The 17,756-nt window shown below is 47.9% G+C and overlaps 1 protein-coding gene across 5 annotated transcripts in view; it reads left to right on the top strand.

The window, feature by feature from the left end:
- Window positions 1-17,756, top strand: part of LOC138497835 (zinc finger protein 862-like) — a 76,388-nt gene that overhangs the window by 50,937 nt on the left and 7,695 nt on the right. For 2 of the 5 annotated variants that reach the window (XM_069621522.1, XM_069621524.1), the window contains one exon: window positions 6,151-6,217. The exons of the other annotated variants lie outside the window; for them this stretch is intronic. The gene's annotated coding sequence lies outside the window, so the exon portion shown is untranslated. The remainder of the gene's footprint in view (window positions 1-6,150; window positions 6,218-17,756) is intronic. 5 annotated transcript variants of the gene reach the window in all.

Here is a 17,756-nt window from a genome sequence, read left to right as displayed (position 1 = left end):
GCCTTTTGACCCATCCTCATCACCATCCACATCATCCTCATCTGGCGCTTGCATGTCAAGTGGCATAGGCACATTCCGTCTGATGAAAATTTAGTCCGGCATCACACATGCCATGGTTATCTTTGGCACTTTGTCATGGCCGTACAGGAGAGCCTCACCTGGCAGGCTTATGCACCAGAGCTGTGTGTTGGAGAGGCCGAATGCCTGCTCCATCACGACGCAGGTACGGGTATGTGCAATATTGTTGTCCTCTTCCTGCTGGTTCTGTGGGTTCCATACAGGGGTGAGGTGCTACCTCTTCAGGGGATAGCTGTCTTTACCTGTATGGGGTGAAGAATGGGTACCTGTTACCGGCCACCCTGCCGTGGACTGTACATGTCACACATGTCTTCTTTGCATTGTGATTGGCAGTCACAACTGACAGCATGAATGCAGACAATCTGCGTGACTGCAATGTACAAAGCTGGGCTCAATCATGCAAGTCGACATGCCCGAAACATGCCTCCGCAAGTAATGGAAATGTCCTGGCTGAGGCCAGGCCTCAGGTGTCCTTGGGGCCAGGCAAATTTTGTACCGCTATGCCAGTGTGCAGCCATCCCTACATCCATGTTGCTGTGCTGCGGGGCATCACTTCAGTGGTGCTATGGGTTTGTGGTCATGTGCCTTGGCTAGGGGTGATTCCTTTGCATGCATTCTACGGCACATTGCGGTAATGATGTAGTGCTGCCCAAATTCTGTATGACTGTCCTGAGAGCAAGATGATGATTTGTGTATTATGTGGTGTGGCATGATGTGAAATGTGGTTGTGGATGGATGTGTCATCTTTGAAATGTTGGAATGTATGCAATGTTGTGCAGCTTCGCATTTCATGTGGGGTCTTATCAAGTACATTGTGAAGTCCCCCAATGGCCATTGAAGTACATCTGTATGACCATTTGTCCCATGCACGCCAGACAATTCACAGTTGGTGTATCGTTCTCTCCCCCCCAATCACACCGCCCTGTGCATGGCCTGCTACTCACCAAGTTGCCACGGTCGTTGGCCAGCTTGTCGCTCCATGCTGCTTGGTATGGTTGAGTTCTGCAGGACCATTGAATCATGCGTTGATCCGGGATGTCTGGCGCATCAATGTGTAATTGTCTTGTTTGCATCACATGCCATTTGGAAAATGATTGGGTGGAAATATTTTCTGTTTCTGTGAACTACTTCATTGTGATGTGGGACCACCAATTCCACATGGGTACAGTTGCTGGCCCCGATGCTACTTTGGATGTTTGCAAGTGAATAGATGCATAATTTTGTGTTTGCAATCTCCTGGGCAGACCGTGGCAGGAATATGTGTTCATGTCCAAGCTTCAGGAGAGCATTGTGTACCTGGTTCGGCGAGCATGGGAATACTGGTTGTGAGATGCCATGCATCTGCCACACATTATGCTTCTGCGAGCCTGTGGCCAGGGAGTGGAGCGCAGTCAACACCTGCACTAGAGGGGGGATTGCAGTTCTGATGTCTATGAGTCTCACGCTGTCGTCATGTATCTTATCCACGATGATGGTGATGGTATCCCAGTGCAGACGGTACAGGGTTTGTATGTGCTCTGGTGTCTGGTTCAATGGACTGGCTTGGATCCTGGAGATTGGTGGCTGGCTCTGTGGTATTTCTGGGTGCCCTGGTGGTGCTTGCTGCGTCTGTCTTGCCCTACTCCTCCTCCTCCACCTCCTGCGTCTCCTCTGTGCTGCCTGTTGTTGGTGCTGCCGCACTGCAGTCATGTCCTCCAGCCCATGTAATGCTGGCAGTATTGGAAGCATTTTTGTGTGGGAAGGGGTGTGGGAAGGGGTGTGGTGTGCTCTTTTGTGCTGCCACAGTCTCCATCGCCTCCACCTGTGCTGGATGTGTCCACCTGTGGCAGGTGGAAACACTGCTCAGGTCCCTTAACGGGTGGTTCGCGATGCCGGTATTTGCGCCATGCCGGTAAGGGGTTTTTGGGTCTTTCCCATGCCGCTATTGCCATGTCTGCCTAGCTTGTGATGGGATGCTATTAGCGCCATGCCGCTATTTCCGACCTGGGGGTCGCGGGCCCACGGACTTGCCGCTATTAGTGGCACTGTGCTTACCGGTTGCGCTAATAGCAATTTTTTTTAGCGGTACCGGTAATCGCTTACCGGTACCGTTATTCCCTTACCGCCGTCCATGTAATGAGGCCCAATGTCTCAAATGCATGTCCGGAAAGCACCCTGCACATGCAGGACCCACCAGCAACCCCATCAATTGGTAGGCCACAACACACAGGAGTAGCACATGACTGGAGATGTAGCAGTCACTGACCAGGCCATTTCAAACCCAACAGGACATCCACACACAATGCACTACAGGTACCAGAATGCACCCACCCCACCCCCATGCGATGACATTGAATTGGTAGACATGGCAACCTAGGGTCATCAAATGAATGTCCTGGGGCACCCCAAGAGCCCGGGTGCAAGCCTGCAGATGACATGCAGCAACAACGAAGACCAAGGCAGTGGACCAATCACAACAAACAACAGTCCAGTAGCGGTGCCTATCCAATGACACATCCGGAACAGGCGGCCCGTTCCCACAAACACTTGGTGTAAGCCCTGGGGGTCGAGCTAAGGCAAGGTGCAGGGCCCACAAACAACAATGTTGCCCGTGGTGTTGCTGTTAGATGAGACACACAAATACACACCCATACACAGGATGAGAGACTGCCAAACAACTACTGAGGGACACTACCCTGACATCAGACCTGGCATGCACTCCGTCCACAATTAATGACACACACCATCATGGATGCCACACAGACCATCTGCACATTCAACCCAGACCCCTGTCAGGTACCACGCATGGTGGCAATGCACGGAACCAGACCACCCCCATGGCATGCCGTCCTCACAGTCAGATAACAAATTTCAGTGAGTGTTGGCCGTGAGCCATGTGCAGGTGGTACCTTGTCAGACTGCACACACCGCTGAGCAGTGTAATGCGCATGCAAGGACTAGAATGTGAAACAGTGTGGCACATTAATACATGGTACAAGCATGTACAGACCGACCACTGAGATCCCACTGTCACAGGCAACACCTCTGCCGAGCATCATTACTCACACGTGTCCTTACCCCTTCTAGGTGGCTCTGGATACCTGCTGCTGCCATGGCAGATGACTCCCCTGAGGAATCATGTGAGGACCAAGGTGACCATCGAGCAGGCCTTCGGGCTGAAGGCACTGTTCAGATGCCTACACCGGTCTGGGGGTGCGCTCTTGTACAGGCCAGAGAAGCTAGTGCAGATAGTCCTGCCCTGTGCAATGTTGCACAACATCTTCATCAGGCGCAACATATCCCTGCCCCCAGACCGGGACATTCATCCACCGGAGGATGAGGATGATGAAGCACTAGCTAGGCCCATGCACATGCGCATATGCATGGAGACCAGGGATGGGTGCATGGCCCGCCATGCTCAAACGTTTTTGCAGTTTCCCCTCCACTCTGCACACCACTTGCACCTTTGTAGTTATCATGCACCATCACAGTAAACACTTGTTTGGAAAAAAGAAATGGCCTGTCAGTGCTTCAGGTGAAAACGTATTAATTACTGAAGTGAATGCACACAACCCCTACACTCCCCTTCCCACCACACCCCTCCCTCCCTTCCCAAGCACGCCCCTTTCCCCGTCCTCAAGCACACCCAGTCAGTGTTCAGTGTAACTTGCAGACCCTCTTTGGCATGGGGTTCTTAGCAGAATCCATTGGGCACCTCAGTCACTGAAATGATGGGAACTCTCAGTGGTGGTAACCAATGTTGGTGGGTCAGCCCGCTTGCACTGCATGTGTTCCTGGGTCAATTGGATTGAATGGTTTATGGCCTCTGCCGTGGCAGGCGCAATCTCATTGCCCTCATGCACTCTTTGGGGAAGGGTGTTGAGGGTGGCAATGGCATGGGCTCGAGACCTGGCACTCATGATGCTGAAAGCCTGCATGCATTGCCACATGAGTGTCATCAATTCTAACTGTTGGTGTACAGTTACGGAGAGTTCACTGTGGCGATACTCAATTCCACACAGGCGTGCGTCAAGGGAACAGATGTTGTGCAGTGGAGCAGGGCTTTGTGGTGTGGTGCTGTAACACGTCGACAGGTAGGATGTGTCGTCGACCTCCTCCGCCTCCGTGGTGACCCTGCCATGATGGCCTGGTGGCTGCTGTGCCCATGGTGGTGTGGAGGGCACAGAAGGGACAGTGGGGCCACTGACCACAGGTCTGCTGATGGCGTCAGCCACATGCACTGTTGCTGATGTTTCATTTCCAGCGGTACATGGCGATGGCGATGGTGACAACGATGATGGTGGTGGGGGTGTTCGGGATGGTGGTAATGGGGCTGACGCAGCTGGAGGTGGTGGGGCTGACGGTGGCTGCAGCGGACCCGTAACCCAACCCTGCTGCATTGGCCTGCTGGCGAATGGTGTGGCCTTTGTAGGTCTGCCTACAGGTGATGGGCCTGAGGGTGACGGTCCAGGCACGCCACTGTCGGAGGACTGTGTGCCTGTTGGGGAGAGATGAGCATGCGGTTAGTCTTTTGGGAGTCATGTCTGCAGGCTTTCATCACACTCCTGCTACCTTGTGTGTGTGTGTGCTGCTCTTGTCATGCGGCTTCTTTGGTCTGTTGGCTCTGATGTGTGCTTCTACATGTGAGTGGTGGGAGTGCACAATGACTATAGGTAGGCCAAGGTGGTATCTTATTGTTTGTGCGGTGGGTCTATGATTTCTGTCTTGTTCTCCCTTCACACACATGGGTGCTCATCATGTGTCCATGTGTGGGGCTGTACATTTTGGCAACAGTGCTTGTTCATGGCTACATCTGCTCGCATTCCCTTGCATGTGTGTGATCTGGCCATTTGTTGTGACTGACACGTGTTGGACTTGCCCATTAGGTGTTTATCTGCCTGTGTTTGGACTCAACATTTGCATTTACATGGGGTGTGTTGTACTTACCACCATCACCTTGAGTCCCAGCTCCTGCCACTGCTGTCCCAACTCCCTTTCTTCCCTCCATGCACAGAATGGAGCTGCACCTCTCCTCCCAGGGCATGAGGTTGAGGGCTGCCACCGTCCCTCCTCCTGTGTGTCGAGATGAGGTTGTGGACCCTCAGGTGCAGGTCATCCAACTGCTTATGGCAGTCCCTCTGTGTGCGGGGGACTATCCCTATGGCCGTGACCCTTTCTGTCACTTCCTTCCAGATGGCTGTCTTCATTTTCTGGTTGGTCCTTCTGTGGCCAGCCCAAAAGAGTGTCTCAGCATGCTGCACGACAGTGCTGACCAGTGCGGTCAACTGAGCCTCTGAGTACTTCTGTTTCCGCAGACAGCGCCTTTTTTCTCCCAGACATGATTCCAAGCTTCAGTCACAGTGGATGGCAGTAGGAAACAGGAGATTCAAAGCGGATTGACTTTTAAAGATGGCCACCAGCGAGCTTCTTGTTCCGGCAGTGACATTAATTCCCGTGCTGGTAATTCCAGCTATTTGGTTGCCGGTATCAGTATCACCATAAAATTCATTAATTGATGCATTTAAAGTATTGAAATTTGTTCTTTTTCTGCAACAGACCATTGTTTTCATCTTCACATTAATGACTTCAAGGCCTTTTGCTGTGCACAATCTGCAAACGACAACGCTCGTCTTTTCAACTCTGATGGTATTTTTGATACAAAACCGCATCATCAGCAAATAAGAATATTCCTTTTGCACTGCCATTGACAAAAATGTGCATTGGCTGCTAGATTTTAGATATTTACCGCAATCATTAATAAAGAGATGAAACAAGAGGGTTTAAGACACGCCCCTGCCTTTCTAGACCTCTCCTCTTATTTGGAATAAACATAAACACCTCCCCTCTACCCAATAGAAATGACAGCATCTCAAACAGTGTTCCAGAAACTCAGTTTAAAAGACAGGCTACTTAACACTCCCACATGTAAATTGCTTACATTTATGTTTACCATGTATGTTTGCTGGATTCCCTTCAGTGGTGTTTCTGTTGCATTAATGTGTAAAAGTGTACATTTGTTATTTTAAGTAAACAACTTAAAGGTGGGAAAATGGGTGGAAGTTAATAATCATTTAACACTTTCTTCTTGAGCAGATCAGTACCAGTAACAGAACTCTGTTGAAGTAACCAGGGAGTGACTTCTACTACATTATTTTTCAAGGTATGTGCACAGTGAGATATACTTTTGGCTCCCAAAATACTTCAGCTGTGCTTGCGCTACACAGAGAAGTCTGGGAATCTCCCTGTATACTACCATCAGATTTATTCTATCAAATCCATAATTCCAGAAGTACATACACTTCTGAAATATTTACTATTTTTCCCGAATGTACAGTGAATATGTGTACCCCCTCGATGCTCACAAATAAAAAAGGCTGGAATTTAATCTATTCCCCTTTATAATATCACTCCAATTCATATTATTCTTACATAGGATTTTCCTTTCGGCTGTCTCACAAACAGTCAAGCCCCTTCTTACGGGCTGGTCCCCTCTTTTCCCTCTAGGAACAGGTGGGCATCAGTCAGCAAGAGGGAGTAAGCTTCCCTCCACAGCCTGGATTCACTCTTTCTGTATTATGCCTGTAAAGACCGGAGGGGGGTGTCTGTACTTCTGCTCTCTATATGGTACAGGAGAGGCACAAAGGACCCCAGCCAAGATTCTCTATTGTGGTAGCAATTGACGAGCAATCAAGGCCTAGCTTCTCAGGAGGTGATGCAGGTTGGTTCTTAAGTACAGTGTAGTCCTCAAGCACCCACAAAGGAATGTCCGCACACTGTATTATTTAAAACACAGTCGTTATATAATTAATATTCAAGATTGTGTACAATATCACGATAACTCACTTTGTACTTGGTTATCTATAATGGCAAATATACAGTTCTACGTGGTACCACAATTACTATTAGATCTCTTTAAAGTGCATCAACTGTACGGTTAAATGCCACACAAATCAAAGAGAGGAAAGCAGTTGGTTAGAACAAGTGGCAGAATACTGGCCCAATACCTAGACACAGTTCTGTGTGGAGATCCCCCCCCACCTGGGAAACCTGTAGAATAAAGATATATCACAAGCCCATTCCATATATTGTTCACAAGAGACTTTCCAATAGTTCTGCAACCCCAAAGTACCTGGCGTTGTAGCGTTCCTCGTCGGGGAATCGACGGCCCTTCTTGGGTGCCCTCCCTTTAAGGCAGAAGTCACAGGTTGTCGAACATCTGAAGGAGAACAGGGTGAACTACGACGGTGAAGTGGCAGCTTCTTTCCTAGTGGTTCTCATCGTCCCATGGGATACCCTTATGGCACCCATGGTCGGGGATGCGACCCTGTGCACCTAGTGCATGTTTTTGGGCACCTGTGTGTGGCCCACAGAGCAGGGTATGGCTGGTGGCAGCTCCATGCTGAATTTGACAGGTGCTCTGAGTATCCTCCATTTTGGGATAACCAGGCCCTGCCATTGGAATCAGTTGATTCCTGATAGGAAACAAGATGGCCCCTGTGGCCTCTTGCTTTGTATTGCATGTTACCTTGTTTTCCCAAAGTCCTGGGAAGCCCTGACTCTATCCCTTCCCCCTGACTGGCTGTTGGGTGGAAGTTCCATATATGGTGTTGTTGTGAAGTCCAGGCCAGACTGGCTGGAGGCTTCCCAGTGACTGTATGTTGTGGGTACACCCTGTGGGTGGGACCTGGGTGAATGGAGTGTGTGACCAATATACACTTCTTGTTGTGGATGTCTGGTTTCTGATGTATGACACAATGACTGAGACAGCTCTGCCATAAACTGGTATGAATGCAGTGTGTAGTGTTGAATGGCTGGGTACTTGTCCCAATACACATTCCTTGTTGTGAGTGTCTGAGAGGGAGGAGTATGGCCTGAATGCACTGTATGCCTGATTGGCTGACTGCATGAATGCCCTTCTGTATGATTGGTGTCGAAGCCGGGTTGCTCAGAAGAGGGGACCGCTTGACTCCATGCCGCAGACGACCGGAGCCGCTCGCTCCTTTGCCTAAGACTTTTGATTCACGGATGTGCTCGTTGCAACGCCGCCCGCCTTATCCAGCCAGAGAAGGCCAGGCCGTCGACGCGCCGAGGAGCATCCGCCTGTGGTGTTCCCGCCACCCGAAGACCACAAAGACTTTGACTCGATGCCCTTGTCGGGTCACAGTTCTTCAGAAACTCTTTACGGTCCTGAATTATCAAACACTGAGGTGCCCCGCGCCCCTCATCCTCGCAGGACATCGCTGACGAGCACCGCCTGGATCGATGCGTGGTCTCGGCACCATCGAACTTTTTATTGAGGCCGTCGATGCCAAGTTCACCTTCTTCGATGCCTCTTGGCGATCCGTGGCTCCTGCTTTAAAGGGAGTAGCTTAAGAAGGATCCATCAACGCCTCATCAAAGAACTCTGCTCTGCCAGGTACATTGGGGGGGGGGTAGAAACATTATTGAAGGAAATAAGACTTATAGAACAATATATGGACTGGGCTTGTGATATATCTTTAATTTACAGGTTGCCCAGGTGGGGGGATCTCCACACAGAATTGTGCCCAGTTGGTAGAGGTCAATATTCTGCCCATTGTTCTAACCAACTGCTTTGCTCCTATAGCTATTGTTGGTTACTTTTATTCCTTGATCTGTGTGACATTTGACCAGGGTATATTTGATGCATTTTAATGAGATCTGATAATAATTGTGGTACCACTTTAGAACTGTATATATTTGCCATTGTGGATTTTCTGAGCACAAAGTGAGTTATTGTGATAGTGTACATAACCTTGAATATTAATTATATAAAGACTGTGTATTAACTAATACAGTGTGTGGACATTCCTTTGTGGGGGCTTGGGGACTACACTGTACTTAAGAACCAGCCTGCATTACCTCCTGAGAAGCTAGGCCTTGATTGCTTGACCAGCGCTACCCTATTGAGAATCTTGGCTGGGGTCCTCTGTGCCTCTCCTCTGCCATATAGAGAGCAGGAGTACAGACACCCCCCTCCAGTCTTTACACTCACATGTGAGCATGTTACTAATTGATTAATCAGATTGCTCTCACTCAGGTGAATCCAATCATGTGAGCCTCATATCGGCACGTGAGTTAAAGATTTATAAATTTTACACTCCGATACTTTTATAGAAATCTTGTTTTTCCATCTCAGAATTACGGCCTATTCATCACAGATTCTAGGATATATGAATCACTAATGCACGCCTTTAAATCCAGATCTAGAAACAGAAGCAGTTTGCGGATCGACACCGAAGGGAAGCTCCCAACTACCAAGTTGGAAACAAGGTTTGGTTAGCATCCAAAAACATCCCCCTGAAAGGACCACGGGCGTTCCGTCCCTGATATCTGGGACACTACACTATCAAGGCTGTGATCAATCCTGCAGCCATGAAATTAGACTTACCGGCCCACATGCGGATCCACCCGTTGTTTCATGTCTCCCTCCTAAAACCATTGAGACCAGGTACGCGGATCGATACTCCACCGGATCCCGAAATAGTTGGAGAACCAGAATACGAAGTTAAAAGGATCCTAGGCTCTAAGATGGTCCGGTCCAGGTTATACTACCTTATAGACTGGAAAGGTTATGGACCCCAAGATCGGACCTGGGAACCCAGTGAGCATGTCCAGACTCCACAATTAATCAGGCAGTTCCACCGCAATAACCCCACTAAACCAGGGCCACGGGGGAAACCACCCATGAGAGGGGCCTTGAGGGGGAGTGCTATCATGACCACAGGCCCCAGAACACAAAACTACACTATCTAGTGATGGGGGCAATGGGTCACTTGACTCAATTATGTCCCTTTGGGACCCATAAACACAGGGGCACTGCCTGGACTCAGTCCTGGCGCCTCTGGCGCCAGGCTCATAACAGAGATGTGAGAAGGAACACTTTATTTCAGTGCAGGAGTGCTTTTACTTTATTTCAGTGCAGGAGTGCTTTTATTTTACAAGAACTTTCCAGGAGCTGAAAGCCTTTATTCCAGAGAACATGCTCATGAGCTGACTCATCGGGTGTGGCAGGCAGGCTGAACCTGGTAGGCGTGGATTCAGAAGCTCAGCTATATAAGCTGCTCCATCCTTAAGGCCGGTGCTTCACGTTACTGTGCACTAGCGTGCAACGTGACGCTCACCGCTGCTTGGAGCAGTTTACTTAACTTTGAAACCAGGCGTTCTCCTGCATACAAAGTTCCAGGAAACCAGTGCTTCATCGCGTCATCTGCAGACTCATCTCCTGACATCTAGTGATCTTGATCCCGACGCCGCAGCACTGCACTCCGCATCCACGAACTCGGACCCTGTGAAGAAGAAGAAAGACAAGGTTGGAACATCCGTGCTAGGGCCGTGCCGCATTTGAACCCCGCACACGCCCCCTAGTTAACAATTTACCAGCTACTGTACCCCTGCGGCTTCGTTCCTCATTCCCTCAGGGTGCTGCCTCGAGCTCCGCAGCTTCTGCTGGGCCTGCAACATCACCTGCAAGGGAAGAAAGCAAAAGAGCAAACATCAAAAGTGGAACGGACAGCAGTACAAGACAACAAACTTTACAATACAACAAAAACAGACTAGGAAAGACAAAGGCAAACAGGAACACTTACCTGAAGTATAGTGGCTTAGTCACAGCAGGACTGGACTACCACGTGCAAGGGACCAGTGAAGGAACTCGGTCCAGATCATACAAGCACCCCTATCAGAAGCAGCAGGATGGAGTGCTTGCCAGAACTAATCAACAGGTGAGCTTTCCAGGGACAGCACATCCCACGGCTACCACGGTTTGGGAGAAGGGGTCTGGATGGGGTTCAGGCGCACAATCTGGCATACTTACCCCCCTATCCTCCACGCAGGAGCAGTCCTGAGCAGCATCACCTATTACCACCAGTCACCACATAAGAGCAGAGGGCAAAGTCGTACCCGAGCGACCTCAACCCCGGGAGGGCTGCAACCGTGCCCCAACGCCTCTGCAGAGAACAGGTGAGCATAACAGAACACAAAGCCTCTTCGAATCTCTGCCTCGGCATTATGGAAACTTCTGAAATGGGCCAGTTGGCCCAATTACTGAGATAGTTACTGGCTGAAGTTCATGCCTCAAGATAGGAAACCAATGCCCTAAGGAGGGATTTAATTGTGAACCGGGAGCGGACAATTGAACTAGCAAGGCAAATGCTCCAGGCACAGGCAGGCCAGGTCCCACTGCCGGGGTATGCCCCTCCTGCCGCACCTCCACAGCCCATGCCAGTACAGGTGGTTCTTCCAGGGGGGGGTTCCCCTGGCCCCACCAGAACGCTTCACAGGCGATCCAAACAAGTACGGCATCTTTATCAATCAATGTCGCCTACATTTCTTGTGCAGACCTGGGGCATTCCCCAGCGATCAAGCGGGAGTGGCTTTTGTACTCTCATATTTGGGAGGTAGTGCAGCTGACTGGTCAATACCCTTAGTAAACCAGGATTGCTTCGAGAATTGGGAGGTTTCCAGCGTGAAATGGAGAAACTATTTGCACGGCATACTCAACGGCGGGCTCTGGACAATGAACTGTTATCACTACGGCAGGGTAATCAAGACTTACTAACATATATCACTTCCTTCAATCGTCTGATAGCACAAACTGGCCATAGGAGAAAAGAACTAAGCTCTTTTACTAAGGCTTGCGAGGAGAACTTAAGGACGTATTAGCCCAAGAAGTAAATCTAAAGATGTGCTGAATACATCGACCTGACAGTGCAGTTCAATCACAGATTGCAGGATCGGAAGAGGGATCGGGCCAAGGCTGAGGGGCGGTCGGTCTACGTGCGACCTCAGTGAGGATCAAACCAAATTACACGATCGGTCCAAGCCGATGCAAATCTGAGGCTTGCGGAGCCCACTCACCAAGGCAGAAAGGGAGAAAAGGAGACAGCAGCAGCTTTGTTTGTACTGTGGTAAGGCAGGTCACTATCTCCGAGAATGCCCGGTGAAACCACCCAGGAAAGCAGTTGGAGCAACTGACAAGGGTGAAGAAGAAGAACAGGACTCGGGGAAACTCCAACGCCCGGCAAGCGTAGGGGTCTACTTGTCGAGCGGTGAAAAGGCACCTATACAGTCCTCACATTTAGACATCCCTGTGCTCCTGGTAAACCATAAGCAAGTGGGAAATTACATGGACCAAGATCTGGCTACACGGATAGGCCTTCCTCTCCGACAGAAGCAGGTTTTGGAAAACGTCATAGCAGTTGATGGATCTCAGCTATCATCCGTCCCAGTGACGCATTACACTGAGAAGGTCACACTTCTGTGTCAGGACGGTCACCAAGAGGACATCACCTTCGATCTCATCGGCGCTCCTCAGTGTCAGATGATATTGGGAATGCCCTGGCTGGAGACCCAGAATCCCAGGATTGACTGGCATAAACAAGTTCTGACCTTTCCCCAAGACTGTTCCGACACCTGTTATAGCAAGGGATTCTCATTAAAAGGACTTACCAAGCCAGGTTTGTCGAAGAAAGAAACCATAATTGGCCTCACCAGTTCACTACCACCTGAATACCTGGATTACCAAGATGTCTTTCAAAAAGAGCAAGAAAACACCCTACCTCCGCACAGAGCATATGACTACCAAATTGATCTGGTACCTGCAGCTCAAATTCCCTGCAGACGGATTTACGCCCTAACAGAACAGGAAAACCAGCATCTAAAAACCTACCTCGATTAGTATCTGGCAAATGGCTTCATTCGTCCGTCCAAGTCCCCTGCATCCTCGCCCCTCTTTTTTTGTGCCTAAAAAGGAGGGAGGCCTGAGAACTTGCATTGACTACAGAGCACTTAACCAAATGACGGTAAAAAAACACTACCCGTTACCACTTATCCCCGAGATCTTGGATCAAGTCAAAAACGCTCAGATCTATACAAAACTAGATTTACGAGGGGCCTACCATCTAGTAAGAGTCAAAAAAGGAGACGAGTGGAAGACGGCCTTTCGCACGAAATGTGGCATTTATGAATATCAGGTTATGCCCTTTGGACTATGTAATGCCCCGGCGGCGTTCCAATTTATCATGAATGACGTGCTCTGCGAACTGTTGGACATCTGCACTCTTGTCTATATTTATGACATTCTTATCTATATGACCACCTAGAAGGACCAGGTCAACCATGTCTGGCCAGTTTTGGAGAAACTGCGGCAACACCAGCTATATGCCAAATTGGAGAAATGCTTCTTTCATGTGACAGAGGTAGAATTCCTCGGCTTTATTCTCACACCATGGGGCGTATGCATGGACACACGCAAGGTAGACGCTATGCTTAACTGGCCCTCACTGACATCCATAAAGGGAGTACAGAGTATACTCAGGTTTGCCAACTTTTATCGCCGGTTCATTCCTGGGTTCTCCCAGATCGTCCACCCAATCACCTCTTTATTATGGAAAAATAAACAATTGAATTGTTCTGCAGAGGCAGAGAAAGTCTTACAGGAGCTAAAACAAGCATTTACCACAGCACCAATTCTACGGATCCTCGACCAGAACTACCATACGTGGTCGAAACTGATACTTCCAACATAGCAACGGGAGCAGTCCTATCACGACGAGACCCCGAAACAGGTCAGTTCCATCCCGTGGCATTCTGGTCTCGCAAGTTCTCAGCCCCTGAATTGAATTATGCAATCACTGATAAATAACTGCTAGCAATTAAGGCAGCGTTCAGAGCCTGGAGACATTGGGCCTCATTACGACCCCAGCGGTAGCCGTGCCCTTATTAAGGACACGGCTGCCGCCGGTAATGATTTTTTATCCCAAGCCCAGAAAAGGGCAATAACCGGGTCATGCTGACCTTGGCGGAACCGGTAATTGCCCTTTTCCAGTAGCTTTTTTTAGGATGAGTTTATATTCTTAATTTCTACGCGTTGGATTTGATTGTGCCTTTCGTTTTGACTGTGATTTACTGTTTTACAGCACTTGAATACTTTGTGTTACGTTGGCGCTTCGTAAGAATTTCAAGACAAAAATAAACTAACCAGTTCACTTAATGCAAAAGAAATGTTTTGCAAATTCACACGTGTACATTTAAGACCAGTCGCGAGCACTACTTGTGCCAGGTACCACTCTCTCCAGTGTAATTGTTTTTTAAATGTCCCATTCGGTGTCTTGCGTTTTGGTGATCATGCAGTGGCTTTGGTGTGTGTGGTGTCGCAATACTGGTGATAAAGTGTTTGTGTGTGTATGTAAAGCTGTAAACTACTAGCAGGCATAACATTTTTTGCTAATGGCAAAAGTTCCATGTGTTTTTACGGACCGTATTTTTAACGACCAATTTTTTGTTGCAAATGTTTTACTTATGCAAGAGGCGGGGGGCGACCCACAGGACCGCAACCTTCCCATCCCCCCCATCCTCCTCCTATTCAATATTGCTTGACCCAAACCTACAATGTACTTTTGTTTTTTTAAACCTTTATTTGATTACATGACATCATGGTGATGGATGCACGCACGGCAAAAAAAGGAAAACGTGGAGTAAAAAAAGTCTGTAAGCATTGATCAGTAAAATGACTGGATTCTGCTGTGTGCTCTTGTTGTTATATCAGCTGAAAGTTCGAAACAACCTCTTCAGAACAACGTGACTCAGGGTCACGTGAACCTGAAGAGGTCGTTTCGAGCTGTGGAGAACTGCAGTGAAAAGGAAAATGCATTCCAAACAAGCACCGGTGCTGAAGGTGCAGCATTGGAATGTGAGAAAGTGAAACTGCTTTCAGATAGTTTGTTTTAATGGGCAGGACGCTCTGCAGATGGGACTGTAGCCTGAAAGGTACAATTCCAGTGAAGAGGAATTCAGACTGAGTGTAGAGGGAATGTGTAAGCTCTCCTCCCAGAGCTTCCTTTGCTCAAAGGAGGAAGGGAAAGTGGCGAATGTTCTGGGGGCTTGTTTAATTTTTGACGAAAGACTTCTCTTAGGGGGAGGGAGCATATCTAGGTTCTGCAAGAACTGGATGCAGAACTGTTAGCATTTTTAAAAGAGATCACCATAGAATCTGCATCATTTTGATTTCGCATCATTTTTGTTATCTTTTGCAAGTATGCACCATATTGCGGTGGAAGGTGCCGTGATGTTATTGTGTGCATTACTTTATACCATCTATTTATTTAGAGGTTTGGCGAGAGCTAGACTTCTGTTCCGGTTTATTAGGGGAACTAAACCTGATTTTGAGTTTTGGGGTTTAAATTATGTGTGTTATGTTCCTGTAGGAACTGCACCCAGGCTGAAGTTTAGGGAACTGTGTGTATGTTGTTGGGGCAACAAAAAACCTCATTGTGTTCTGTGGGGCACAAAACCCTATCAGTATGTTCCGAAAGTAATTTCACCCTGGTTGAAGTTTAGGAAACTGTGTGTATGTTTTTGGGTCAACCAAAAAACCTTGTTGTTTTCTGCAGGGAACTAAACCCTACCAGTATGTTCCTGAGGGAATTTCACTTCGGTTGAAGTTTGGAGAACTGTGTGTATGATCTTGGGGAATTTAACCCTTTGTGTGATAGAGGAGGTGTCTGTTGTTTGACTATGTAATCATTAGTGTGACATTACGCTTGTAGCCAAGGGGGCTGTGTTTTGTCACAAGGCAGAGGTTGGCTGTGTGCCGTTGGTGGCGGCATTTGAGTGTGTATTTTCTCCATGCTTTGGAAGTTTGTTTAGGGTGTTTCTTAGTTCAGCTGTTTGCCAAGGTATGTTGATGGTGACCTGCGGGCTCCGTCATGATGGTGACCTTGGGGTTCCTTCTCGGGTGGTAATGGTGACCTTTGGGTTCCATTTGGTATTTTTGATGGGCTGGTGCCTTCGGTGCCTTTTTATAGCACCTGCTGGGGTGTGTGTGTAATTGCACATCCTTACCTCACATCATGTGCATGTGGCCGTGTGGTTTGGTAACTAGCGTGGTATTTCAGTTATTCTTGGGTTGCAGGGGCTTTGTGCTTTTTTTCCCTATGTGGAAGCCGATTGGTAATATTGTGCATGTTGTTCCTTGGGTGTCTGGTTGGCTTGTGTTGCTGGCATCCATGTACTGTTTTTGTTTTTGTTTTCCTGCTGTTTTTGTGTTTTTGGAGGGAGTGAGTGTGGTATATTGGCAGGGAGTGTGGTATTTTGGCAATTCTTGGTATCTTTGTATCCATATTCCCACTTATAAAATAGGAATATTTTCATAGCATAATGATCCAACTTTCAGTGCGTATGGGCTGTGATGGTCATGTGTAAGAGTGTTGTCCAGAAATCTAGGTTACCTTTGGTGGAGAACCACCAAGTGAGCAAAGGAGAGCAGGAAATCGTCTGTGTACAAGTAATTCATACTTAAGATTTGTTGTCTTCCTTCACCTTCTGGACGTCTATCAGCATCCCCTAATTTAGTAAGGGACTCAGATGGCGCTGTGCAAATTGAAGATATAACTCCTATGGAAGACTCCTGTAATGACTCTCCGATACTTGCTGAATTGCAGTCTTCAATCTCTTCAATGCAGTTTGGTAAGAAGATCCTTCTTAAATGATTTGGACCGATCAATGAGAACATCCATTTGTCTATGCATGGAGTTAATCCTGCATCCACTAAAGTTCAAGAACCTATTGGAAATGTAGTGGCTGATCCCTTTGAGAGAATAGTAAATGAATCTGACCCCGATGCATCAGCTACGTACTTCTCTAGAAAGCAGCGCCGTCTTGCAAGCTGGGCTGAGACACGGAATCTACAATGTGACATGGCCCTAACGCTTCCGAATATTAACCCTCCCAGGAATAAAACTAAAAAAGAGCGTAAAAGGGCAGTATGTGCTAAAAAACAAATGAGTAAAGGGAAGGGTAGTTTAACTAGTTGGATAATTCCGGACCAAGTGGGGGGCGCAACAAATGTTATCTGCACGAACAGAATATATCAAAAAATTCAGAACAACCAATGACTATCTATTCTACCCCTAATAGGCAACAAAGAATAATAACATTATATCCACCGGGCCATCTAGATACGCCCTTGAGAGCCGTTGCTCCTTCCAACAGCAACATGGAAAATAAGATCTGCATAATATAAAATCTTAATCAAAAATCTCGTAACAAATAGTTGGCCAGATCCGGTTTCCTTGCTGGGCTCCATTTAATACCTCAGTTATGGGTCTTACTAACGGAGGATTTCGAGTTTTTCGAGCCGCTGAAGGGAACTAACCCTACTATCTCAGCAATCCACTGCAGATATTTTGCTACAACTCAGCTTCTATGTAGGCGTCGAGATCTGCTTTCATCAGTTGACATAGAAATTGACATGGACCCTGATCAGTTGGATCCATTATTGCCACCGCTTAAACGTAATGGCTTAGTTACGAACCTCTCAGTAAAACCTTCTTTACCCTCAAAAGTAAAAGTTCAGATGGCTGATATACAGTCTATGCTTAAGTCTGGCCGAGTCTTTACCTGCAGTTTTACATAAACAATGAGTTTGGACATTGATATCATGGAACACTAAGGGTTTTTCCCACCTTTTGTTACCCTTTGGATGTTTACCGTCTATTACTAATCATACGTTTTTTCTTCTTCAAGAAACATGGTTAACCACGCCCATTATTGTAGATGGGTATACGATCCACCAAGTGGATTGGCAAGAATGGTATTTTGGGTAGACCTTATGTGGGGCTTATTATCAGGGTAATACATACATTAAAGTCCCGTAGGCTAATGACTTGCCTGGGAGAAAA

This window comes from Ambystoma mexicanum, chromosome 5q (assembly GCF_040938575.1).
Source record: "Ambystoma mexicanum isolate Mex_15411 chromosome 5q, UKY_AmexF1_1, whole genome shotgun sequence".
NCBI classification, from domain to species: domain Eukaryota; kingdom Metazoa; phylum Chordata; class Amphibia; order Caudata; family Ambystomatidae; genus Ambystoma; species Ambystoma mexicanum.
Note: the sequence above shows the minus strand (reverse complement) of the source record. Positions and strands in the feature narration are given on the sequence as shown.